At 39.6% G+C, this 26,073-nt stretch overlaps 1 long non-coding RNA gene across 1 annotated transcript; it reads right to left on the reverse strand.

Annotated features, from left to right (window-relative positions):
- Positions 1-1,485: 1,485 nt before the first annotated feature.
- LOC120244810 lies at positions 1,486-25,790 on the reverse strand. Its single transcript, XR_005531647.1, has 2 exons — positions 25,444-25,790; positions 1,486-3,016 (listed from the first exon to the last, which is right to left on the reverse strand). It is a non-coding gene; the product is annotated as an uncharacterized LOC120244810 (long non-coding RNA).
- Positions 25,791-26,073: the final 283 nt, after the last annotated feature.

A 26,073-nucleotide genomic window follows, 5' to 3' on the forward strand; every position in this document is an offset into this window, starting at 1 on the left:
GGCTCAGGTAAAAAAAAAAAAAAAAAAAGCAGCTCTCTAGTGGGGATGGGCGTGGTTTGGTGTAGGCACTTGTTGGGATGAGCACTGGGTGTTATATGTAAACCAACTTGACAATAAACTATTTAAGAAAAAAATTTTTTCTATAATAAATAATTCCATAATATTCTTTAGAAAACTATTAGTATGTGTTTAAGTTTATATAACATTTGGTAATATTTATCAAAAATGCATCAAAAATATTTATTAAAAAACCCACCTACTGTTTGTTCCAGTATTTTGACTACCATTGGTAGTCTACCAATGTCTCCAAAGAAAAGCACAAGGTTTATATAAAAGGATGCTTGAAAAATAAATAAATAAATAAATAAATAAATAAATGTATGCTTGGTGCATCACTTATAGTGATGAAAACCTGGGAGAAAATGCCCATCTGCAGGAGAGAGGTTAAACAAATTATGGTACATCTAAGCAATGGCATATCAGGCAGTGGTAAAAAATAATGAAATAAATAAATCTTGAAAAATGCTTATGGTTGCAAAGCAGTATATTATTCCTTCATTATAATAACAAAATGCATTCATACATGCAATGGAGTTACATCCAGTGAGGGGTTTGGTCTTGAAGCAAAGTCTTGAAGCAACTATAGACAAACCCGCATCTGTGAACACTAGAGCCACACTCAGCTCTGTGAGATGTTCATCCTCCACAGGCCTGAAAACTTAACTCTCCCAACAGTCAACAAACTCATGGCTTACATCCCAAGCTCTCTCAGGACAGTGTGCTCATTGAGTGGGATAGTGGCACCTGAACTTCTCTGTTTACATTACTCTTTTTGTATATTTCTATCTGTTTCTATATGTTTTTATGTGCACATGAGTAAGTTATAATGCAACTCCAATACGTAAATATTTATAATTTGAAAATATCTAAAGGGCCACCCACCACAGTATTAACTGTTTGTTCTGAAGGGAAAATGGTAGAGTAGAAGAAGAGAATATTTTTTCTTTGTGCCATTTATATCATTTGAATTTTTGAGAGTGTATTATTTTATACTTAAAATATTGAAAACGAAAATGTTTTTTTTTTAATGTTTTATTTATTTCTAAGAGAGAGAGAGAAAGAGAGAGACAGTGTGAGCAGGGGAGGGTCAGAGAGAGAGGGAGTCACAGACTGAAACAGGCTCCAGGCTCTGAGCTGGCAGTCAGCCCAGAGCCCGACGCGGGGCTTGAACCCACGAACCGCGAGATCATGACCTGAGCGAAAGTCAGATGCTTAACCGACTAAGCCACCCAGGCGCCCCGAAAATGAAAATGTTTAAATTGGTATGGTTAACACAAATTCAAGGATGTGCGGGGGGGCATGAAGCGAGAAGAAAGTTTGGATTTGATCCTGTAGATAATGGGAATCACATGGAGATTTTGAACCTGAAGGGTGATGTGAGTCAGTCTGTATTTTTGGAAACATAACATATAGGTGGCACTGGTGAGAGGTAGACTGAGTTTAATGGATTAGTTCTCTTCTGGTCTTTATATAATAAGAGCATTTATATAGTTTTGGGTAGAAATAACCTGCAATAGGAGTTCATAGGGTATGGTACTCAAGTGTTTACATGTCTATACAAGCAGACAGTTTAGACACTGAGTCTGTCCTTTCAGCTCTAATGTCATTCCCATCTTGCATCCTGCAAGTCCTTAAGTGTTCACAAGTGTCTTGGGAAGAGGGAAATTTAGTCTGCTTCTGAGTCATATGGGTGGACCAACAGTGGTTAAGGTTAGAAGGTTCTTAGTAGAGGTTGGCCTTTGCGGAAGTACAGAAATGAAAGCTTCCTGTTCCTAAGGTAGTCAAGAATGTCAGGCAGCCATTTCCAAGTTGTCATTTGTGGATGGCTTGGGTTATACTCAGTGGCAATGACTTCCAGCCAACTGATCAGTTCCCTTTGAGTTAAATGATTTCAGTTCCTTCACCTGGTGATGTTCATATGGTACTAATCTCCTCTAGAACTGGTTCAGATAAAAATCACCATGTGAGTATACGGTGGATGGAAGCCCAGTGGGGTACCTGCCACTGGTTTTGAAGCACCTCATATGGAGTGAGGTGACCCAGAAACCCTCCAGAAGAAGAAGAGTCAGACAGGAAGGAGAAGCACCATTTGTATATGAATTTGACTCCAGAATTCTGTCTACTCTTGTTAGTAAACACTGAATGCTATCCAGGAACATGCAATGGGGCTGGGTGAGATCCTCTGTGTTGGCAGAGCCCTGTCCTGACCTCAACAAGCCTTTGAGGGAAGGTTGCTTCCTATCCATTGCTCAGTTGAGATATCATCAGCCTGTAATACATCTGAGGTCCACATTGATACCATTCATACAGATTATTTCATTGAATATATACCCAGCCAGTTTAAAGAACTGGCTGTCCCAGGAAGGATGGGTTAAGACCAGTTCTAGTATTTTTCACATCACAGAAATTAGACAATCATCCTGTTCTCTGTTTCGAACTCAAATCCAGGGCCAATCTACTGGCTCCATGTCTTTATACCTTTGTGGTAACTTTATTTTGGACATTTTGTTATCCTCTCTGCCCAATGACCTTGATTGGTACCATCCTAAATAGGTCTTTCCAATTCATTTGTTCATTCATTCATTCATTCATTCATCTTTTCAACAAATACTATGTTCATTGAGAGCTAATGCGGGTTAGACACTATGTGAGGCATTAGACATATAAATGTGAGCAAAGAGAGTCTTTGACCTAATGTTGCTTAAAGCGTAGAGGAGGATTGAGATATTAAACAAAGGGTAATGACATAAACATAAAGTCACAACTGTGATAAGGCAGTGATGGAATGGTACAGGAGAGGTTATATACAAGAAGAACCATCTGGTCAGGAACATCTGGGAAGGCTTCACTGGGCAGTGACTCTTCTGTGCTCTTCCTTCAGAAGTGAAAAAGCCTGTCTTCTGGCCAAGTTGATCTACTTCCTACCAGAAGGTGAAGCAACATCTCCCAAGTCATTCTAAAAAAGAGAGAAATAAAGGAGTCCTTTCATACCATACTTCTAAATCAGTGAGGCTTACTCAGCCATATTCATATATCTGAGGGCTACTCAAATGACTCTGAAGGACAAAAAGAATAACTAGAAAGCAAACAGATGTACCCTGATATATTTATTAAAATGTTACTTAATATTTATGTAATATCACTGAAGGGTATAGTCCCTTGCTGACATCCGAATCTGTGGGGCTATCAAGCAACCATTTTCCACCTAGTATGCGCACTTGTTTTCCCTGGGAATGTATTTTTCAGTAGCCAGCCTATTAGAGCTTGTTTCTAATTTTGCAAGGTCCTGTAGGATTTTGATCAGCAATTATTTCTTTTCTCCACCTGGAGACGTGTTGTAAATTGCCTTTGACTAGAACTGATTCAGTTATTTAATTATAATGCTGAAGGAACTTTGAGAGATAAATATAGTTGTCACATGACAAATTACACTTTCTGGAATTCCCAGGTCAGAATTTCCAGCCATAAGCAAGGGTGTTATTTGGCATTTCTGAATGGAGTCTGACTAAGAGGCTCCCTGCTCAGAAACCAGGAGTGCCTGTTGCCGGCACTAGTTATTAGCAGTTTTGGGACTATGCCCCACCAGTGAGGTGTTGCAAACTTCTCTTTAGAATTTCCCCAGTTAAGAGAAGACTCATGAGTCACAGTGTCAGGAACTAAATAGTTAGGCACCTTGATTTTCAGGAAAATTTGTCTGGTTCAAAAATCATAAAAATAAATAAATGCTATCTATTTAGAAAGAGGTACAGGAATGTGTAGGTGTGGAGAGTTTGAAATGGATACAAGCACCCATATGGTAACTCCCTGTTCACCCAAAAGACCCATAAAAATGAAGACTTCCAGGGCAACTGGATTGAAAGGATTATAACTAGTTTGAAATGTTAACATTTTTTTAAGTCATTAGATGCTGTGTAGGAATCACAATGCAGTGGACTCACAAATTAAATAGATTGACTGGGAGTAAAAATAACACCAACAAGGTAGTGTTCAACTGTTGCTAAGAAACTGATCAACTCTAACATGTAGGGGTTATTAAAGATAATCCCCAAATGATGGAGTTTAATGTTGAAAACAGGAAGAGACAGTACAACTGTATTTATTTAAAATATGTATGTCTTACACTTAAATTGTGTGTTAATTTTTTATATCGATTATTCATTGTGAACATCATTACAATCCTTTCTTTGTATGTTGATATGAGTTTGTTTTTCATTTCTGATTATAAACACAACATGTTTATCATGAGTAAATCAAAGAACTAGAAGGAAGACAGAACAGAAATTCACAGAGAAATCCCAACTGAGCTCATTATTGCTAAGAATTTTGTCAACATCCTTACAGACACTTTTAAGTAAATATCAGTAGGTAGCAGTATAATAATTTTGTATTTGCTGCAAGGTTAAGACATTGTGGTCTATACACAGTCAGTCTCTTTTCCTCCTATTCCCTTGAAAGGAAATTTTGTTCACTTAGCATTTTCTTCTTTCCCCACCTTATTATTCAGATTATGGTAATCACTGATTATTTTGTTTTCAAGATTTCTGATAAACAGTGGAGTCCCAAACCAAATAATTCTACTAAAAACATTTTGGGCTAAGATGGACTAATTCCTATAAAGCCCCTCTTATACAAACTTGTATGATGTTCTTACCTGAATCTTGAAATGTATAATTTCTGATGGCACAGCTAAGACACTTTGTTTCCTGGCTCTAAAGCAAAATATAATCTGAACATGTGTCCAGTACCTCTGAAAAGTTACTGAAGAGGAAAAAGGGACAAAAAGATGAGTGGTTGGTCAATTTGGGGGCAGAGTTTGTGGTTGAGACTAGGAAAATGCTGTTGGGGACAGAGCCTTCAGAAGCTGTTACCGTGTTAGAAAATAAGATGAAAGCGGTAGGGTACAGACGGTATTTTAGGATGTGGTGCTTTGGATTGGGAAATATATGTTCCTTAATGGTTTGAGAAAGTTAAGAGCCAGAATGAAATTACTTTGTAGTGCCTTTCAGTAGAAACTGATCTGTTTCTATGAAGGCAACACTGTTGAAGTGGATCACAGCAGGATCTGGGATTTACGGGATTTACACATAAATGGGATTGTATCAACCGCACTGCTTTGTAATTCCTTTTCTTTCAAAAATTATGTCATGGAGCTTCTGCTCAAGTCAACAAATAAAAATCTCCATGATTCTTTTCAGCAGATATAGAAGTTCTCTTATATGAATATACTATGTCTTCTTTCACTAGTCTCATGTTGGTGCATTTTGAGGTTGTTTCTACTTTCAGTGAACACCTTTGTATTGCAATGAACATCTTGGGTATATCTTTGTATATTGATGTGGCTATCTCATTGGAATAGAATACTAAGTATAAAATTTTCTGTATAAAATGATATATATTTTAAGTTTTATTACATAATATCAACAAAAAGTCCTGCTAATTTATATTCCCACCATCAAGTGTAAAAGCCCCATAGCCACGCACAGTTTCATTCTTATCATTTATCAGTTGGCGGGGATGACTACAATATCTAAGACACACATATGAGGAAGCTGAAACCCAGGCAGGTTAGGAGACTCTCATCGAAGGTGTTAGAACTGAGATAGTTCCGATTGTTGGCCTCTCTAGAGGCGTCCTCTGCCTGGAAGAGGCAAATGACAATAATGTCTGTTGGCCACAATGGAAACTAATGCTGCCTAGAGGGGAAAGGAAGATACTTAAAACTGGCAAATGAAACTATTTTCAGTTCAACTCATCTGTGCAACTGGGGCATACACACCATCAGAGTAAGATGACATGTATAAAAGTACTTTGTAAATCACTAGAGATTGAGGCACCATTTGGTGCCTAACTATCATCTGGATAGTTAGGATTATGTGTGTTTCACTAACAGAAAGGAATTATAAACACTGTGGTCTGACTTTGTGTTTGAGTGCCATTTTTATCTTCTGCAAACTGATAGCAACATTCCCAGTAAGTGAAGCATTTATTACAAAAACGTGCTGACAGGGTCAGTGCCAAGCTGGGCCACTTCTCCTTGTGATACCCAGATGATTAAAAGACAGAATGTCCAATTCTGTGTGTCTTGTAGTAAATGTGCTCTAGACAGTATCTTCCTCTGTAAATCAATGTCCCCAGCTTGCCTTTGACCTTGGCCCAGCAGCCCTGCTCATTCTATGCTTATTTATGCTCATTTTGTCTCTAGAGCAGCTGGTTCAGACTGCCTTCTCTGAGTTTATTTTACTAGTGTGGGTCCTGCTGGACCCTTAAGGATTTGAGGCACTAGCACAGCTGTGTTTAACCTCGCCTGTGAGTCCTTGCCCGGGAAACCCATCTGAATTGGCAGTGCTTCTCATAACACAAGTGACACCAAATTACAAATGGAGAAAGTGTCTCGGTTAAAATAAACCGTCACCAGACAAAAGCTTTCTCCTTCCATTTTTTCTTTTTCTGTAAGAAAAACAGAGAACTGGAATTGATCTTATTCTTAGATGAGGTTTGTTGTTCTAATCTTTTTAAAAGCACTTATCTCAGATTTTCTGATCACCAGTAAGAAGGGGGAACAGTTATCTGCTTGTAGTAATACGATCCAAATCTAATTTTGCAGTTCTGCCTTCTATTTTGAAATAGAATAGTGCAGAGACAGTGGACTGAGGACTTGGTAATTGGAGCATGTCCTGTGTTGCCTGATTACAGGGACTCTCTGGGGATTAGACTGTCAGGATATTCAGATGCACAGGAAAGCAAACAGACAAAACTCCTGCCTCTCTGGTCCTTTCTCTGTGAGAACAGGACAGCCTTGAAGGTTGGAAACCTAAGTGAGGGAGGACAATTGTTTCTGTTAGCAGAGGAGGATGAATAGTAATTATTTTCAACTATGTCTTCCCCAAAAGGTGGTCTCACCGTTTGAGAGACACAGTCAATGGGAAGTGCCTACATCCAATATGATGAGTTTCATACTGCTTTAATTCTGGGAACCTTCATACGATTATACACAGGCCGACTTTTCTTCAAAAGTTGGCTTGTGCAATCTGCAAAATAAGAGAAGAGGGTCTTTGTAACTCACTGGTTTCGAAAGAAGTAAAATAGGAGCAGGCTTTCAAGTATCCCTAAGGAGGGCACTGTAGGATTGGTCTTGGAAAAGGATCTGAAGACCCAGGAGTGACTAGCAGGTCAGAAATGTAGCCAGGCTCTGGTTCTCTTCCATCAGCTACTTTAAACTGTCTAAGCTTCTGCCAAATGATGTTCTTAGCTCAGTATCGTCACTTATGCATTCTCCCCTTCATCACAGGACAGACATTCAGAATGCCAGTTCCCCGAATACTTTTCCAGTAGAATTCTGGGTTAGACCTGCCAATGATAGGAACTTAGGTGAGATTTGGAGAGCAGAAGAGGAAAAGGTAGTTTTCTCTCATGATAGCCATGGGTAGGGTGCTGTAGTCATCACTGATGGCTTCCCTCAGCTCTGAGGTTCCTTTAGACAGGCATCTGAGGACATCAGTGGTGGCTTCCTTGTGATGACTGCATGTCTCCTCAAATGACCTCTTGACCTTCATTCCTCTAAGTCTTCCAGTGGTATGTGAAATTCTAATTTTCTATATTAAATATCTCTCTACTTAAAATACATAGTCACTTTTTCCTCCCTGAATAATCCTGAATGACACAAAGGCTTATGCGCAAAGGTATAATACTTTGGTCATCTAATGTTGATAAATCTAAATTTTGATTAGCACCAAATTATAGACCAACATATGGCTTACAGACATAAAAATATGTATGGTATGGTTTATTTTAATAATGTTCAAAAGCAGACTAATTTGTGGTGTTAGAAGTAAGGACAGTGTTTGGAGAGGACTGAAGGGGTGGTGGTTGGGTGAGCCATGAGAAAGGCTTGGGATGCTGGTAAGGCTTGATTTCTTCATCAGGGTGGTGCTTAGTTGGTTGAGTTATTTTCTATAATAATTCTTCTGCAAGGTAATCGTAATTTATGCATACTCTTTTGAGATGTTAAACTTTAATAGAAATTTTATCTAAATATTTAAGGCTGGTAGGTTATTTTTCTGTTACTCCTGTTTTGTTTTGGGTTTATTTTTTATAAAGAGAGAACACAAGGGGTGGGTGAGAGGCCGATGAAGGGGGAGAGAGAGAGAGGGAGGGAGGGAGAGAGAGAAGGAAAAAGAGAAAGAGGGAGGGAGAGAGAGAGAGAGAGAGAGAGAGAGAATTCCAAGCAGGTTCCATGCTCAGTGAGGAGTCTGATATAGGGCTCGATCCCACAAACCTGGGATCATGACCTGAACTAAAATCAAGAGTCAGATGCTCCACCTACTGAGCCACCCCAGGCATCCCAGGAAATTTTGGTTTTTAATGTCAATCCTAAGATGACAATTTAATCACTGAGATCAGTCTTTACTCTTTGATACAACTGAGGCAGCAAAACACAAAAACAAGGAAAAACACAGTGATTTGCTCAAAGTCTGCCTTCAAGTCCAGTTTTCTATCCATTTATAATCTGGTTTAATGTGAGAATTAAAAAAATCATAAATTATCTTTTCCTCCATTTTTTTCCTAATTATAGTCAAATAGAAATCAACTTTACATAAAAATAGATAAGAGGAACCATTCCAAGATGATTTGTCATCTCAGGCATTACTTAAAAAATTAAGTCCCCAGTGGAAAGTTCTACAGGTAACATTGGTAGAGAATGTGTCAATCTTGCCAAGGTATTTAGAATTTAGGAGTAGGAGGCAGATAAGCTGTTTCAACAATAGACCATTGTGAATTGGATGTGGCTCTAAGTCAAGCAAAAAACACATAGTGTAAAATGTCACCAAGAAAGGTAAATTGGATATTGCTTGAAAACCCATACTAATTTTGTCCATTTGTCCATTTTCCACAGCTTTTGCTGCCAATGTGTCATCTATATAGTCATCTCTTAAGGCTCGGGACTTCTCAGGCCTAATGTACCCAGTATTAATGTCCTTGCTAGTCTTGCCCAGAGAATATGGGCTGACCTGTAAACACCCACCAAGTGAAGCCTGTACTGCAAGGAGTTTCACCAAAAGAGGGCTGCTTCCTGGAGAGCCAGGGATTTCACAGTTAACAGAGGATGAGAAGGTTATTTCTACAGAGTTCTTCCCCCACTCTGCCCCCTCACGAGGCCTTCAATCCTAATATATTCTAGGACATTCTAGTTTCATTACAACACACATATGCCTTTGAAATCTTTTAACTCATTATTTTTGAGAAATCAGCAATAGTGTATGCTTTTGAGATTCTCAGAGTTTTCTCAGCTTGCATCCAGCACAATCAGAAAAGACTACTTCTCGTAATCTATTTGTTCAACATATATTTATCGAACTTTCATTGATACATGGCATTGGGCTAGGTGCTGAGATCACATGATAAATAAGATGCAGTCTCTGCCCCCAAAAAGTTCATGATTGGTTGCAAAACAGTCATATAAAATAATAGTTTAGTTACAGGAATGAGTTTTGGTACTGGTTAAAACATATCATTTAAGCTCTAACCATGAGTTTTAAATTCCTTTTTTTTTTCTTGATAGCTCTTTACTGATGACCTTCCAATATGAGGCTCACTGTTATTTTGGATAAAAGGTTTTTTGAAAATTCATCCTGCTTGAGTTCATTTAAATGTACTAAACTTGGGTATAGTTTGGGGTATAGTTTAAGTTCAGATGATGAGAAGAATATACCTATAGGAAGTAGGCTGGGATTTCTTGCTTAAAAATGATACTAATTAGGGGAGTCTGGGTAGCTCAGTCCAACTTCTGATTTCAGCTCAGGTCATAATCTCGCAGTCATGAGGTTGAGCCCTGTGTCAGGCTCCACACTGACCATGGAGCCTCCTTAAGATTCTCTTTCTTCCCCTCTGGTCCTCTCCCCCATTCCTGCTCCCTCCCTCCCTCTGTCCCTCTCTCTCTCTCTTTCTCTCTCTCTGTTAAACTCTAAAAAAAAAAAAAAAAAAAAAAAACAAGAACAAGAAAGTATTGATTAGAAGTCATGAGAGTAGGGAATTTTGTGCCAAAACACTTCTATAATAGTGATTTGTAAACTAAGTTTGAGAAAATTCTAAGACATACTAATGTTGCATTAAAGATAAAAGATAAATGTCAAGTATGTTTAATATTGTCACCTTTCTATCATCAGCAATACATAAGGGTAAACAGCTCAGAGCATGGAAACTTAAGGGTAGTTTTTCCTGCCTGTGAATTTCTATATCTCTTCAGAGCAGATAAATTCTATATCAATACAAGAGATAACTACTTGCAGTTATCCCTGATTTGTTGTCAGGGAGATAAATTATCTCCCAAATGTGACCAGAGACTTGAATCAGAAGCAATTATCAGTCACTCAAGATGTTGTTGACCTAATTTTTATTGCCCACGGGTTTAAATGAATTAGTATTTGTTTAAAAACTTTGCTGCAGGATTCTCCTTCAGCCCTGATAGGAATATCTGGTGATGAAAACCCAAAAGACTAGGGATCACAGATAATGTGACTTGGGCCAGATGACGGGAGTACAGGGAATGAGGCTGAAGTAGAGGGTGCCCAGCCTGAGTTCAGGGACAGCCTCTGCTCACCTGTGACTAATCACTGCATATGGGAATGCAGGCCAAGTATATTCAAGAGAACCTACTCTAAAGGGAAGCTGGGAATCTGCATACTGGGGGGGGGGGCGGGGTTCCTGATTTTTAACTGTAGTTAGTTCATGCAAAAACTAGAAAAAGAAAAGGAAAAGATGGTGCTTCCAGCTACACTATGGAAGGATATGAAAGCCCTTTGCTTTCATGGTAACAAAAAGAAAATCCCACTTTTCTATGGGGCTAGCAAAAAGCAGTGGACACAGGGAAGCCTTGATGAGCAGAATGGCTCAACAATTCTTTCCGCAAACCCAAATTTGTCTGAGAGGGCAATAATAAAGAAGAGGACGGTAAGCAAAAAGGAAATAATATATTACCTTATGTTCCTGTGGTAATTGGATTCCAGGACCCTGATGAGTTGAATCTAAAGGTAAACCCAAAATACCTTCAACTGCAGCTGACCTTTCCCCCAGCTTAAATTTTAACAAGATCAAAAGGTAGTGGTAAGGAAGACTGGGTTGCAGTCCACATGAATTTTCATCAGAGAAATGCAAATTGAAACCACAATGAGATACCATTTCATATCCACTAAAATGGTTAAAATTAAAATTATGGCATCAAATGTTGTGAATGTGAAAGAATGTTTCACAAGAATGTGAAACAACTGGAAACCTTACACGCTACTTGGGGGGGTATAAAATGGAATAACTACTTTGAAACATTCATTGGCAGTTTCTTTTTTTATTTTAAGTTTAGTTTATTTATTTTGAGAGCATGCACAAGTACAAGAGGGGAGGGGGAGAGTGAGAGAGAGAACCCCAAGCAAGCTCCACACAGTTAACACAGAACACCATGCAGGGCTCAATCCCACAAACCATGAGATCATGACCTGAGTTGAAATGAAGAGTCGAACACTTGGGACACCTGAGTGGCTCAGTTGGTTAAGCGCCCAACTTGGTTTCAACTTAAGTCATGATCTAACAGTTCGTGAGTTCGAGCCTCACATCGGGCTCTGCACCTATAGCATACAGCCTGCTTTGAATTCTCTGTCTCCTTCTCTCTCTGCCACTCCTCTGCTCATTCTCTCTATCTATCTCTCTCTCTCTTAAAAATAAACATTAAAAAAAAGAGTTGAACACTTAACTGACTGAGTCATTGGCAGTTTCTTATAGTGTTATATATACCTACCCATGATAAAGCAATTCCATTCCTATGCATATACTTTAGAGAAATAAAAAAATTATGTCCTTCCACAGACTCATAGCAACTTAATTCATAGCAGCCTAAAATACTCCTGAAAACAATAGGAGTTATTTCCATCATTTGCCCATCAACAAAAGATCATATAAATAAATTGTGATATTCACACAGTGAAATACTATTTAGCAATAAAAAGGAATAAACTACTGATATATGCACCAACAAGATGAATTAATCTTGAAAACATTATATCGAGTGAAAGAAGTCAGATACTAAATAGTGCATACTTGTAAATTTCATTTATACAAAGTTCAAGAATACCTGAAACCAATGTGTAATGATATAAATAGTACTAATGATTGCTTTTATAAGGAAAGGTCAGTTCTTGACCAGAAAGAAAAACAAGAAAACTTTCTGGGGTAATGGAATTTTCAGTATTCAGTGTGCTTAAGGTATATACATTTCCCTTTGTAAAATTATACTACAATGAAAAATAAAAAACTAAATTAATAACAATCACAATGACATTTGGGTCAAATAGAACAGTTTTATGACCTGTTTCCACCTGTGACTTCAGCCTGGTAGATGAAAGAGCCCTCCCTGCAGCCACCAACTGAAGGATTCCTGGATGGAAGAGTGGCCAGTAACCACTCCTCTAGGCTCAGTCGGATCCCCTTATTTAGACTCCTCCTCTCCCCCTCCCCCCTCCCCGCAGTAGCGTGTAAGGTTTCCAGTTGTTTCACATTCTTGCCAACATTTGATGCCATAATTTTAATTTTAACCATTTTAGTGGATATGAAATGGTATCTCATTGTGGTTTCAATTTGCATTTCTCTGATGAAAATTCATGTGGACTGCAACCCAGTCTTCCTTACCACTACCTTTTGATCTTGTTAAAATTTAAGCTGGGGGAAAGGTCAGCTGCAGTTGAAGGTATTTTGGGTTTACCTTTAGATTCAACTCATCAGGGTCCTGGAATCCAATTACCATAGGAACATAAGGTAATATATATATATATATATTTTTATATATATATATATAAAATTTTTTTAATGTTTATTTATTTTTGAGAGAGACAGAGCGTGAGCAGGGGCAGGGCACACACACACACAGACACACACACACACACAGAATCTGAAGCAGGCTCCAGGCTCCCAACTGTCAACTCAGAGCCCAACCAGGGGCTCAAACTCACAAACTGTGAGATAATGACCTGAGCTGAAGTTGGAAACTTAACTGATTAAGCCACCCAGGCACCCCTCACATGCATATTGATTTAAAACAATACAAATGAATATCTTATTGTTCTGTAGGTCTCAAGTCTGACATCGATCTCACTAGACAGAAATCAAGGTGTCAGTTGGTGTCTAAAGGTGCTAGTAGAGAATCCATTCCTTGCCTTTCCCAGATCCTAGAGGCTCCCTCCATTTCTTGTCTCAGGGCTTCTTTTCTCTATCTTCAAGGCATTCTTTTTTCTTAAATAGTTTATTGTCAAGTTGGTTTCCATACAACACCCAGTGCTCATCCCAACAAATGCCCTCCTTCATGCCCAACACCCCCCTTTTCCTCTCCCCCACCCCCATCAGCCCTCAGTTTGTCCTCAGCATTCAAGAGTCTCTCATGGTTTGCCTCCCTCCCTCTCCCCAACTATTTTCCCCTTCTTCTCCCCCATGGTCCTATGTTAAGTTCCTCCTAATCCACGTGCAACACATGGTATCTGTCCTTCTCTGCCTGACTTATTTCGCTCAGCATAACACCCTTAAGGTCAATCCATGTTGCTACACATAGCCAGATTTCATTCTTTCTTATTGCCATGTAGTATTCCATTGTATAAATATACCACATCTTCTTGATCCATTCATCAGTTGATGGACACTTAGGTTCTTTCCATGATTTGGCTATTGTTGAGAGTGCTGATGCATAGGGGTACATGTACCCCAATGTTCATAGCAGCACTCCTGTATCCCTTGGGTAAATTCCTAGTAGTGCTATTGCTGGGTCATAGGGGTTCTATTGTTAATTTTTTGAGGAACCTCCACACTGTTTTCCAGAGGGGCTGCACCAGTTTACATTCCCACCAACAGTGTAGGAGGGTGTCTTCAAGGCAATTTTGAGTCCTTCTTCAAACATCACTCCAAACTTCCCTTCCACTTCCCTCTTCCACTTGGATAGGTTCTTATGATTACATCAGACCCATTTGGGTAATCCAGAATAATCTCTCCATTTTAAGATTAGCTGGTTAGCAACTTTAATTGCTAGGTTCTGGGAACTAGAGGAGGGCATCTTTGCATTATTCTGCCTATCATAAGGTTCATAGTTTTCATCTGACAGCCCGAGGTGTCTGTGACATAAAAAGCCTAACACTGTGTCTATACCCTGGTCTGACCCATGTTTGCCTGGTGCTGGCTGTCCTGCTGAATTATGCCAGCCTCATTCTGGCTACCTCTGCCGTCAAACTGGACAGAAATCTTGTGAGAGGCACATCCTATTTCTCACCTGACCAGCTCTTCTGACTTCAACCTTGGCTCATCATCCCCCTCTCTGCCTGACATAGGAACCCCTCCTCCATATGCCTCCAGTTTATTCTTTGTCCCAAATTATTTCTCATTCTGTTTTTGAGTCATTTACTTTTCTATTTCTCCAGTTGGACCATGAGCTCCTTTAGAACATGACTGAATCTTTTTCACTGTATGTCTCCATCCTGTATCCTAACTATATCCAAACCATCATAAGAAGTTATGTTCTGTGGTATGAATACATGAACAAGAACTTCATGAAAAGAAAAATAGAAACTAGTAGATTTTAAGAAAAATACTACAACTAACACTAAGGTCAAAAACAAAAAAATATTTATAAAAATGCTTCCACTTCTGGGCTGACTTTAAAATACATTTCACTGTGGCTGTTCCCAGAGCCCAGACTTGCTACCTAATTCTAGACTGTGCCCAGACCAAATCTTGGGAAGCCTGGGGATCTGAGAGAGGAAATTACATAGCTTTTAATGCAAAGGGTCCTAGTTACCACTGTGGGTAACACTGGGGCAATGGCCCAGCTCCTCCCTGAATTTTTTTATGACCAAGACAAGACCCTATCCTGGACTTGTGGATATTACAGGGACAGGGGACGTGGATAGGCCTTCTCTATGAGCATAAGGCAAACTGGAGACACCTGTAAGCTCTCAGAGATCCCAGAACATGGAACAGAAAAGGGACTGGAGGTCTAAAGTAGATAGACTAGATTTCTTAACTTCCTGTTGTTACTGAAATGTGAAGCCTTAACCTTTACATCTGGGGATTTATACCCTAGATTGAGTACAGGGATAGCCTAGTTTTATAGAAAACCTTTACAATTGAAGATAGTTATTAAAATGAGAAGGTCAGTACATGGTACTTCAAACTAGAGCCTTAAATGATAGTTCAGTAATACCTTCAAGTTTGATTGCCACCTAAGCTTCATGAAAATGTAACAACCTTAAAGATACACCATCCTATATTTCTTTGCCTGGTGACTTTAATTGCTATTTTCCTCAATAAAATGTATGCAGTGCTGAATTATCAATGATCATTGGTCTAAAAGTGAAAATACCTGGATCTAGCCATAGTTTTATCTCTAGCCAGAAATATGATGCTAGCAAATGATTTAATGCGATTTGAAGAGCTTTTTAAAAACTGAGGTGCCCTCAGTTCACACTTTTTGAATCAGACATGTCATTGAATAGCAGTGTATATTGAGCAAATGCCTGGTGATTCTTATCATCAAAAGGCCACTGGATTAAGTAACTACATTCTGGTAGTGGATATGTTCACCTCCCTAAGGAAAAGCACCAGGATTCTTTGTGCCTCAAGTAAAAAGGCACCAAAGGGTCAACTTTGATTTTTCCTTCCATTGGTGAACAGCTAGGTAATACAAACAGCATTTTCTTGCAATGGTCTCTTTAATAAAGGGCAAATGTTTTTCTTCTGTCAATCAGTACTGTGGATTAGTTTGCTTTCTATCTTATAGAGATCTGGAATAAAATTACATTTGAAGTCTCCCTCCATGAAAACAAGTTTACCAAACATCTATCCCTTTCAGCAAACCATTGAGACTTAAATTGCACTTTAATACTATTCTCCCATCTTCCAGTTTAGCCAGAAGATTTTTGTGGAAATAAAAATCTGAAACCTGAGGGAAGGGGTGAGGTGGGAGAGAGGAGATTTCACAGCTTCAGCAGACAAGAATTGGCATGCTAACCCATATTTGCAGCGTTTCCTCCTGTTCACTAAGGTTAAACTAGAAAACAGTATTATTTCCCCAGACATTTCTTCTGGTCACTTTCATATGATTAGTTTGATCCCTCTTGTGCTGGAAGTCTGAACCCAGAGAATAGACTTCATTTCAGTGCTGTTGATTGAAAGAGGAAAAGTCTGCCAAGTGCCACAGGTACTTTTACCTATGAAGACTGATTTCATCCTTTTTATTCCTGCTGTAGAAATAAGGTAAAACAAGAGAAATATGTGAAATAAATTTCCCTAAGTCTACATCATGAGCACACATATGCATATGTGTGCATACACCCACAAACATAAACTACTCTCAGGTTAGCATCCTCCTCCAGGTTACGATGGGGAGCCCGGACAATTCCCTATATCCTCTGGCAAGTAAGTGCATAAGGATGCAAGGGGACGGCTGGCAAACTGCAGTATGTTCTTTTCACCTGCCTGTCAAACACATATCTTCAAATGGAAGACATGCCACACTGACTCAACAAAAAACTTAGCATCATCCAGTGGGAAAGGCTGCTGGAGGAAGTGAAGGAAGACAGAAGAGGGGAAATAGCTTTGGTTTTACATGTGAAAAATCTGTTTGACTTGTTAGGTCTGATTTCTGTGAACAATCAAGGTAGTTTTTCTTGGTGTCATCTTAATTACCTTCTGTGCAAAGGGGAATAAAAAGGCAGTGAGTGGCAGCAATTAATTTGCATTATCAATTGATTATTTTTTTTTCTTTCTAGGAATTCTTCTGACTCACAAAACATATTATATAGCCATCTGTTTTCCCCTAGATGACTTCTGTTACATTTATTCATTTTTGTCTCCTCAGAAGATGTGTCAACATTGCCAATATGGGCATCTGTGTGTGTGAGGGAGAGTTGAGAGGGAAGGGGTGAGCATTTTGTGGTTTTTCTTTTTCATACAGGTTAAGTTTTGTGTCCCTTGAGGGAACACTTGAAAGTTCTCTTGCTTTCTGGTCTCCAAAGTCCAATTTCCATTCTCACGCAAGACCAGATGCTGTGTAGAAATCTGAGCTAAAACTTAACTTACCCTTGGGGCTTAGATGGGAAAGAACTTTTCTGAGGATGATACTGAAGAATTCATGCAAATGAAAACTCTGAAGGAGGAAGGAGGTCTGGGTTACTTTCTGGTTTGGCACTGTTTTTAGAAGGCACTTCACTTAACAACTCAGTTTTTTCTTTTTTCTTAAATAATGGAGAGAGTGGTGTGTTCTTCCTCTTTTTGAAAAAAAAAAAAAAAAAAAAAAGAGGATGGGGCACCTGGGTGGCTCAGTTGGTTGAGCATCTGACTTCAGCTCAGGTCATGATCTCAGTTTGTGAGTTCAAGCCCTGCATTGGACTTTGTGATGACAGGTCAGAGCCTGGAGCCTGCTTTGGATTCTATGTCTCCCTCTCTCTCTGTCCCTCCCCCACTTGTGCTCTGTCTCTCTGTGTCTCTCAAAAATAAATGAATGTAAAAAAAAAGGAAAAAAAAAGAAAGAAAAGAGGCAAGAAAAAATTAACACAATCACGTTCTGCTTTTATACTTTCTGGTTTCTCCTTTCTGCTTATTTCATACTCTCTAACAGAAGACAAATATTCTCACCTCCTTATCCATTTATTCAACAGTTTTGGCTAATGTCTGAGCAGGCAAAATTTTGTCTATGTGTGGTTGGGGGAAGTAGACATGCCCGGTGAGGATCTGCCTTAGAATTGTCTGCTCCAAGACTGTCTAGAATTCTAGAGTTAAGTTGTGTCTGAAACCAGGAGAAGTGATATATAAGAGGCTTATAACTCAGTCATTTCATCCCATTTTCTGTACATACCTGACCAAGGAACTCCCAGATCAGAGCCGGCAACAGAGGAATAGCATGGTATCTATGTACATGCCAAGCTTTGGAGTGCCTGGCAGCCCACACTCCTGAGACCACTGACTCCACTCCCCACTCCCAACAAAATGTGGCATTGCATACTGTGCAGAGTAAGGACGAAACAATGTTTGTTGAGTCCATGAGAAAATGGGTGAAAAAATGAATTAACTTGTTTATGGTGCTTCTGCTCCACCGCATTTAGTCTAGGTGAAGATGAGCCAGGAGAACTCTCTGACAGGAGATGAAAACCAGCAGTCATTTTCTTTTCTTAATGCTGTAGAGAACAAACAAGGGTATCTGAGGCAAAGCCCTCATGCAAAGCCCCTGAACTCCCTGGGCTCTGATAATGATGACTGTTAGAGGTAAGGTCACTGGTCCAGAGCCCTGAGAAAGGAGGCTGCTTGGTACCCCAGGGCTCTTCGCTCACAGCTTGGACATCCTTCACAGCAGGATTGGTGGTCAAGTAGGCAGTGGGTCAGAGGAGCAGAAATTCTCAGTTCTACTCAGGATTTGGTGATATGGTTTATGGAAGAGATGTCTTTGTAAATGGTGAAATGGTAAAGAATGGCTGTTATCGTGTACTTGACTGGAGATTCTGTGGGCTTGCCCTGAGAAATAGATGTGAGCTCTAGCTGTGGAGAAGTGCCAGGGCTGAATGGAGGTTTCATTTCTACAACCATGAATTCAAGTTTTGTACTAGCGTGCAGTGTTCTAACACCTAACCTTCGGATGCTGTCGCTTGGATCTTTCCTGACCTGTTATGTCTTGTGAAGAGAGGGGCCTTCAGGAATTGTCTGTCTGGTAGCTCCTTGCCTATTTACAAACTTCCATGGGCACAAAGTTGCTTCTGTAATTTCTGTAGGAAATATACAAGCCATATGACAATTAGCAACTCACCATTCTTTATAGATATTAGCAATGTGGAACTACTATCTATTGTTTTTACAATTTGAGCCCAAAGAGGCATCTGAGAATCTATAATAGGATACACCAAATGTAACACAACAGAGGAGCAATTCGTCTTTCAAGGACATATTTGCTTATCAACTCTCTGGAGGGGCTGTGAGTAAAGCCTCTGTGTTTTGGACTTTTATTTTCTCCAGCTAAGCACATTTTTGTATGCTCAAAGTAGCTCACCCGCTTGTGCTCATTTAAGTTTTAAATTTAAATTTTAAAATTAAATTTTAGCATTTAAAACTTGTCCTAAAGCTTCTGTACTCCTTGAAATGTTTTCAGAAAACCCCTTTCTATATATTTTCACTTGGTTGGCTCTGCCAGAGCTTTTTTGAAGCCATGATAAACCATATATGTGATCTCTGTTTCTTATTTGCACACTGTCATATCTCTCCATTTAGGCTAACCTTTGTTTCTGTCCCAGGTAAGCAAAGAAGTTTCTTTGATTTTGCCATGATCTAGGAAGTGTGTTCTGTACATGGCAAATGATATTAATGGTATCTAACCAATCAACAAGACAAGGGGTCAAATTTAAGTTGACAGAGAAAAAATGAGACATGAAAGCCTGAAAGGTATGTGAAAAACAAGGCACAGAGTTACCTGAGTGAGCTATATTCTGTTTAAAGGTCCTTGTTCAAATGTACCAGAGAACAGTGGTGACTCAGTGCATTAGCATTACCATCTGATGGATATTTGGCCATTTCCTACTTTGGGCTCTCTGTCCAGCTCCTGGCAGACATATGTCCCACAGACTTCAAGTTCCAATTAGAGGGGAATTACATCTCTTAAAAAAATACAGTTTCCAGAAATATAACATAACTAAATAAAATTCAGTACTGAAGGCAGGAAGCAAGGCCAGCCTCCTGACGCTTAGTTGAAATAGCTCCTACAGCACATGGGACATATTTTGTTCAGTTCTTCCATGGAAGACAGATTGGAAAAATGAAAAGCAGTTGAGTTTGAGAAATTAATTATTGTTTTTGTCAAATGCCTTGATGCTTTAAATGTAGGATTAGATGGACATCATCGGGGGACCAGAAGCTGAGAGGCAGCATGGACAGAGGAAGAAACAAAAGCAAAATGTTCTTGAGTCAGTCATTTGATCAGTTCTGGACAAAGGATAACCCTATGTTATAAGCATTCAGGTTTATAAGTGCAAGATGTGTTCATTCTACATTCTCATCTCTACAGTCTACAGCAGGGCCATAATCTGACCCAGGTGTAACCCAACCTGTGAATAAAAAAGGTGCTTATAACAGGAATTAATTGTACTTATCTGGAATTTTGCCCCTCATTCTTGTTGTGGGATTTAATTAATACTTATGCAGAGGTCAGGCATTTCAAGGCTAATGCCATAGAAGGGCAAAGAATTATCTTAATGTGGGTTACCGTTAGATACAGGCAGTTTTCCCTTTATTACTATTATCAATTGTTTAAAGAATTCTGCTGAATGATTTCATTGTACGTGTGCCTTGGGGCTTTCTAGAACAATTTGGAAAATACATTATCAAGTAAACCACAAGTTTATTAAAATGACCTTAAATAGCATGAACCCAATTTTTAGCAGATGTTGTCATACGCAGATTTACTCATATTTCTTCCACTTATATAATTATTCACACTCCATATTTCGAGGACAAAATTTATTAAAATGTGTTCCCACCTAATTATCTCACTTCCTCCTTAACCCTCTTTTTATTTTTCGTGTTCTCTCTTTTCTATGAAGCAACTTTCTGGCTTCTAGCGAAAGCCCAAAGGAGAACTTAAGAACTAGAGGTTGAATGATCTAGATGAAAGTACCAGAATCCCTCCTTCACATGCTTTCCTTTCAGTACATCTAATTTTTTCCCATCAAGGAATACCTTTGTAAGAAAATAGACTGGGTTTGTTCTCACTGTGGTTGGCAGAGGATTAAATTCAAAGTTTCTTCCTACTGCTCTTTGATTGCTTGATTCTTTGATTGCTTGATTCTTAACCTGTTTCTGTCCCCGTGTTCGCTGAAGCATTCAAGGTTGGGCTGGAACCTCTAACCAATAGTGAGCAAGGTTAGAAAGGGGAGAAGTGAGTAGCAGACCCCTGGGGGCATCTGCGTCTGGTTCTGACCCACCATAGACCTGGGGGTACAGGAGCAGATCTGAGTTGATTTGCCTGAAGAGGTTGCCTGGTAACATGTTTTGGACCTGACATACTAAAGCATTACATATGAATCTTGAAAGAAAAGAACACTTGAAGTCACTTTGAATCACTTCATAAATATATTTTCTTCTCCCTCTTTTCTAAGTTTTCTTGCTTTTTTGTCTCTCGCTCATGTTAATTGTCATGGGTATATTTCAAATCAAGATCTCTATCACAGTCTCTTCCTGATTTCTAAACAAAATGTTGGATGTGAGAGAATGGTTACGTAGCAGGATTCTCACACAGAGTTGTGACACTGAGGCTTTTATTTTCCAGGAAGCAACGTTATTCATGCCGGCATGGCGCAGTTGGGTTCATACCCGAAGAACTGAGCCCCTAACACCATATGGTGTTTTGTTTTGTTTTTATTATTTTCTACTTTTTTGTCTCCCGTATATGGTAACATAAAAACATGCAGTCTGATTAAGTGGTCTCATGTTACAAGGTTATGAGGGATGTTGTCACGTACGCATATAGCCAGATTGCCTTGAGGTTTTTTGGTTTTTGTTTTATTTTTCTCTCCTTAGGGAGAGGTCCCTACCAGGGTTTGTCATAAGAACATAAATAACATGCCTGACTACATGGCTGGAATAGAGAGTGCTGGACTAATATCCAGACCACCAGTGTTCATGTTTCTGCTTTGCTACTGTAATAACTTAACCACATAGTTTATTCAGTTGCAAAATGGGTATAATGTGATACTTAAAATCTCTATTTCACAATGAAATGAGATAAATGTTGTATAAAATTTAACAAGGAAATTCATACTATATAACATTGTGTTTCAACTATACTTAAATTTAAAAATTAACAAATGGGGCACCTGGGTGGCTTAGTCAGTTAAGCGTCCGACTTTCGCTTAGGTCATGATCTCGCGGTTCGTGGGTTCGAGCCCCGCGTCGGGCTCTGTGCTGACTGCCAGCTCAGAGCCTGGAGCCTATTTCAGAGTCTGTATCTCCCTCTCTCTCTGACCCTCCCCTGCTCACGCTGTCTCTCTCTCTCTCTCCTAGAAATAAATAAAACATTTAAAATAAAAAAAAAAATTAATAACCGAGAACAGGCAGAAAACCTGAGTTTATTAAAAACACAAAAAACAATTAGACTTATTTTTCTAATTTTGGTTAAGACTAGCAAAAGTTTCATCATCAAATACTATTTGGGACTGGAGCAGCAGTCAGAGTTTCGGATTCTGNTAAAGATCCTAGTTTTTCTTAGAATGGACTAGAGGGAGGGTGTTCAGTGATTAAATAGATGGAAATTGGGGCGCCTGGGTGGCTTAGTCGGTTAAGCGTCCAACTTTCACTTAGGTCATGATCTCGCGGTTCGTGGGTTCGAGCCCTGCGTCGGGCTCTGTGCTGACTGCCAGCTCAGAGCCTGGAGCCTATTTCAGAGTCTGTATCTCCCTCTCTCTCTGACCCTCCCCTGCTCACGCTGTCTCTCTCTCCTAGAAATAAATAAAAATATTAAAAATAAAAAATAAAAAATAAATAAAAAAATAAAAATTAACAAAAAATGCATACTACAGAAATGTGAAGTATAGTTTATGGTAAAGAGCAGTGTCATAACCTGATCTTGTGGTTTTTGTGTGTTGTTTTTTTGTTTATTTGTTTCTTCTATTTACCAAACGAATAATTATAGCCAATATTTGTCTCAAGCACTGTGGTAAGTGGTTTGCATATATGTATTTATATAATTATTGCATATTATTACCATCTCCATTTCACAGATGAGGAAACAAAGACACAGAAAACTAAAGCAAGTTTCCCAGGGTCACAGAGCTGGTAATGGGGGCTTGCAGTGGGTTGCATTCTGTCCCCTACAAACATATCTCTAAGTCCTATCCCCTGGTACTTGTGCAGGTGACCTAAACTGGAAAAGAATCTTGGCAGATAGTGACCGTATTTATAAAAGGACCTTCCTGTTAAGTTGAGGATCTTGAAACAAAGTAATTCTGGATTAGGTTGGGCCCCTAAATCCAATGTGAGTGTCTTTATAAGAGGTAGAATGGACACACAGACACATGGAGGGAACAGGACCATGGCAGAGATTGGAGTGATGCAGCCACAAGCCTAGAAATGTCCAGGGCCACCAGAAGCTGTAAGAGGCAAGGAAAGATCCTTCCCTAGTGCCTTCAGAGGGGGCAATGGCTCTGCTGACACCTGGGTTTAGGACTTACAGTGTCCAGAACTATGAAAAGGTACACGTTTGTCGTTTTAAGGCCACTCAGTTTGTGGTAATTTGTTACAGTAATTTGCAGGAAACTATGAACAGGGCCCTCAGATTCAAACAATGGGAGCCTGATTCCAGAACATGAACACTTGATTCTTTTCTTTTCTTTTACTTTTTAAAAATATAAGTAAATTATCCAAGTGAATATGATACAGTTATAATGGTTCATTGTGGGAATGTGCTCTTGAGCAAGTCAAGATGTTAAAATCACTGTTATATGGGCATGGGGCTATAGGAACTCAAAGTTTTTGAAAATTTCTAGTCCAGAGGTAGCCTATAATAAATTTTACAAAATAAAAATAATCCCTTTCAACATGAGAACATGGTGTGTAAACACTGAGCAAACATAAAGTTACTAACAAACCCAATATAAGTAGAACACAAGAACTTTCTGCCTAATGAGCTGAGATTGTCAGTTTTAGATCAATGTTGCCTCACATACTTAGAGAAGAAAAATTGTTTCTTAGAGGTATTGGGTTTCCTGAGCCAGACTAAAACTTTTCTGAACCATCTAGTATTTCCCAGCCATGGTTAACATATTTTTATTCATGTATAAATTTGTGTTCTGTGAAATATTCTCTCCATTTCCACTCATTTATAAATTCACTGTTACAAGGGCTTTACAAATTTAATTCTTTGGAGGTTGAAGAAACCTCTGGGTGAAGGCTGCTGCCTCTTCTCTTGCTGGGCCTCTTGGGCATAGAGCCTTGCACAACGACAGCCCAGCTAGATGGCTCAGGAATCAACTGTTCCACACACCTCCCTCACCTTCTCCTGAGACCAAAGAGCCTCAGGAGATGAGGAAGTAATGGGGAAGTAAGCACTACAGCTGGGACTTCAATCCATCTTTGGAAGCATCTAGAGCAGCGACTAAGCTTTGGTTTCTTATGCTAAGTGAACCTGAGTTTGTTTGAGCTAATTCTCTTCCTCTAGCTCCAATGTCTTTTCTAAGCTCTGATCCCACATTTGTGACTACTGGTTCTAAAGCCCCCCTTGGTCCTCTGTCAAGTCTATTGGATTCACATGTCCCTTCCCAACTGGATCCAAACCTAGGCCTTCTCTGAATTATTCAGTGCTGTTAAGGGTAGCACCATTCTCCTTGGAATTAAGGCTCACAGCTTTTCTATCATCTTTGATTCTGATCCCCCACTGGGATCAGATGGATGTGCTTCCAATCAATTACCAGGGCTGTTAATTATGCTCCATAACATCTTTCATTTCCCAATTGTCCTCTCCATTTCTCCTGCCATTACCTGCCAAGGTCAAGTTATGGCACTGTCTCCTGCCTTCGATTAGGGCAACAACCTTTTATTTGGGCCCCAAATGCTTGACTTTTTCCCACATAATACATCACATCTCTGCAGTCATGGTTTGCTTATGCTCTAAAATTTCCCACTTCTCTTATCTACAGGATAAATGTTAATATGCTTAGCTGGTTACTGATGTCACTTTACAGTTTGGTCTCAGAATACCTTTTCAGACTTGGTCCCTGCTAACTGCCCTCCCTTTGTACAGCCAGACTTCAGTATCTCCTCTTTCTGTGATAGCCCTTCACTGCTCCTTTCCCTGCCTCTTTTTATTCCATGTCCACAGCATGTAGAATCAGGTCTCCCCTTTTCTGCATGTCTGAATTTTCTCCCACACAAGCATCTCTCAGATGCTACCTCTCCCAGGATTCCAACACTGCTACCCAAGGTAGAGGTAAAGTGCTAGATGCCAAGAGTGCCAAGAAAAAAAGAACATTTTCTTGAGTTTTTTTCACAACAGTGAGGAGGCAAACAAGTGAATCTGAAGTGATATGAAATTAGATACTTTGGGTGCTGCATGAAGGCCATCTGATCTCAGGCTGGTGGCGAGGAAACAAGGAAGACAAACGTGGGGCTTCAGACAGGAGCTGGTAACAGGGCAGACCTTCAGCTGCTCTGATGCCCCACCTGCCAAGCCCCCTTTCTGGGATCTCTCCAGGATCCAGCCTGACAGCAGGTCTGTTTCAGCACCTGTTTCGTGACTTTGGCCCACATCCATTTGGACTGGTCAGAGTTCACCATTTTATTTATTAAATATTTTACATTCCCCACCCCCCCTCCACCACCCGTTTCACTTACTACCAGTGAAGGGTTGGAATTGGCAGAGATGGTGATGGAAAGAATAAAACTCCTTTGACCAGGGCTTTGTCCAACTCTTCCCAACGTGGTTACTCTTTTAGGGCTGATGTCCTCCTCTGGAGTGGCTGCTGCGTGATCACAGGAATCCCATGTTGTGTCCTTTTCCTAGAAAGTGTTTCTCATCCTCATCATTTCCCAGAATTCTGTTATTTTCAACATTTCTGCATTTCCTCTTGTTTATTGTGCATTCAACACCCTGTTCTAGGCTTCCAATTCTCAGATGTACCGTCAACAAAGGCAGTGAAGTAATTGAGTCTTACATATTTGACCCACGACTTAATTACGTTTTCAGCGAAATAAGTCAGGCAGAGAAGGACAAATATCATATGTTTGCACGTATAGGAGGATTAGGAGGAACTTGACGGAGGAACAAGCGGGAGAAGAAGGGCGGAAATGGTGGGGGAAAGGGAGAGAGGCAAACCATGAGAGACTCTTGAATGCTGACAAAAACTGAGGACTGATGGATGTGGGGGGGAGGGGGGGATGGGCATGGAGGAGGGCACTTTGGGGATGAGCACTGAGTGTTATGTAGAAACTAATTTGACAATAAACTATTTGTAAAAAAAAAAA

The sequence above is a fragment of the Hyaena hyaena genome, unplaced genomic scaffold (assembly GCF_003009895.1).
Source record: "Hyaena hyaena isolate Hyena2069 unplaced genomic scaffold, ASM300989v1 scaffold_394, whole genome shotgun sequence".
NCBI classification, from domain to species: Eukaryota; Metazoa; Chordata; class Mammalia; order Carnivora; family Hyaenidae; genus Hyaena; species Hyaena hyaena.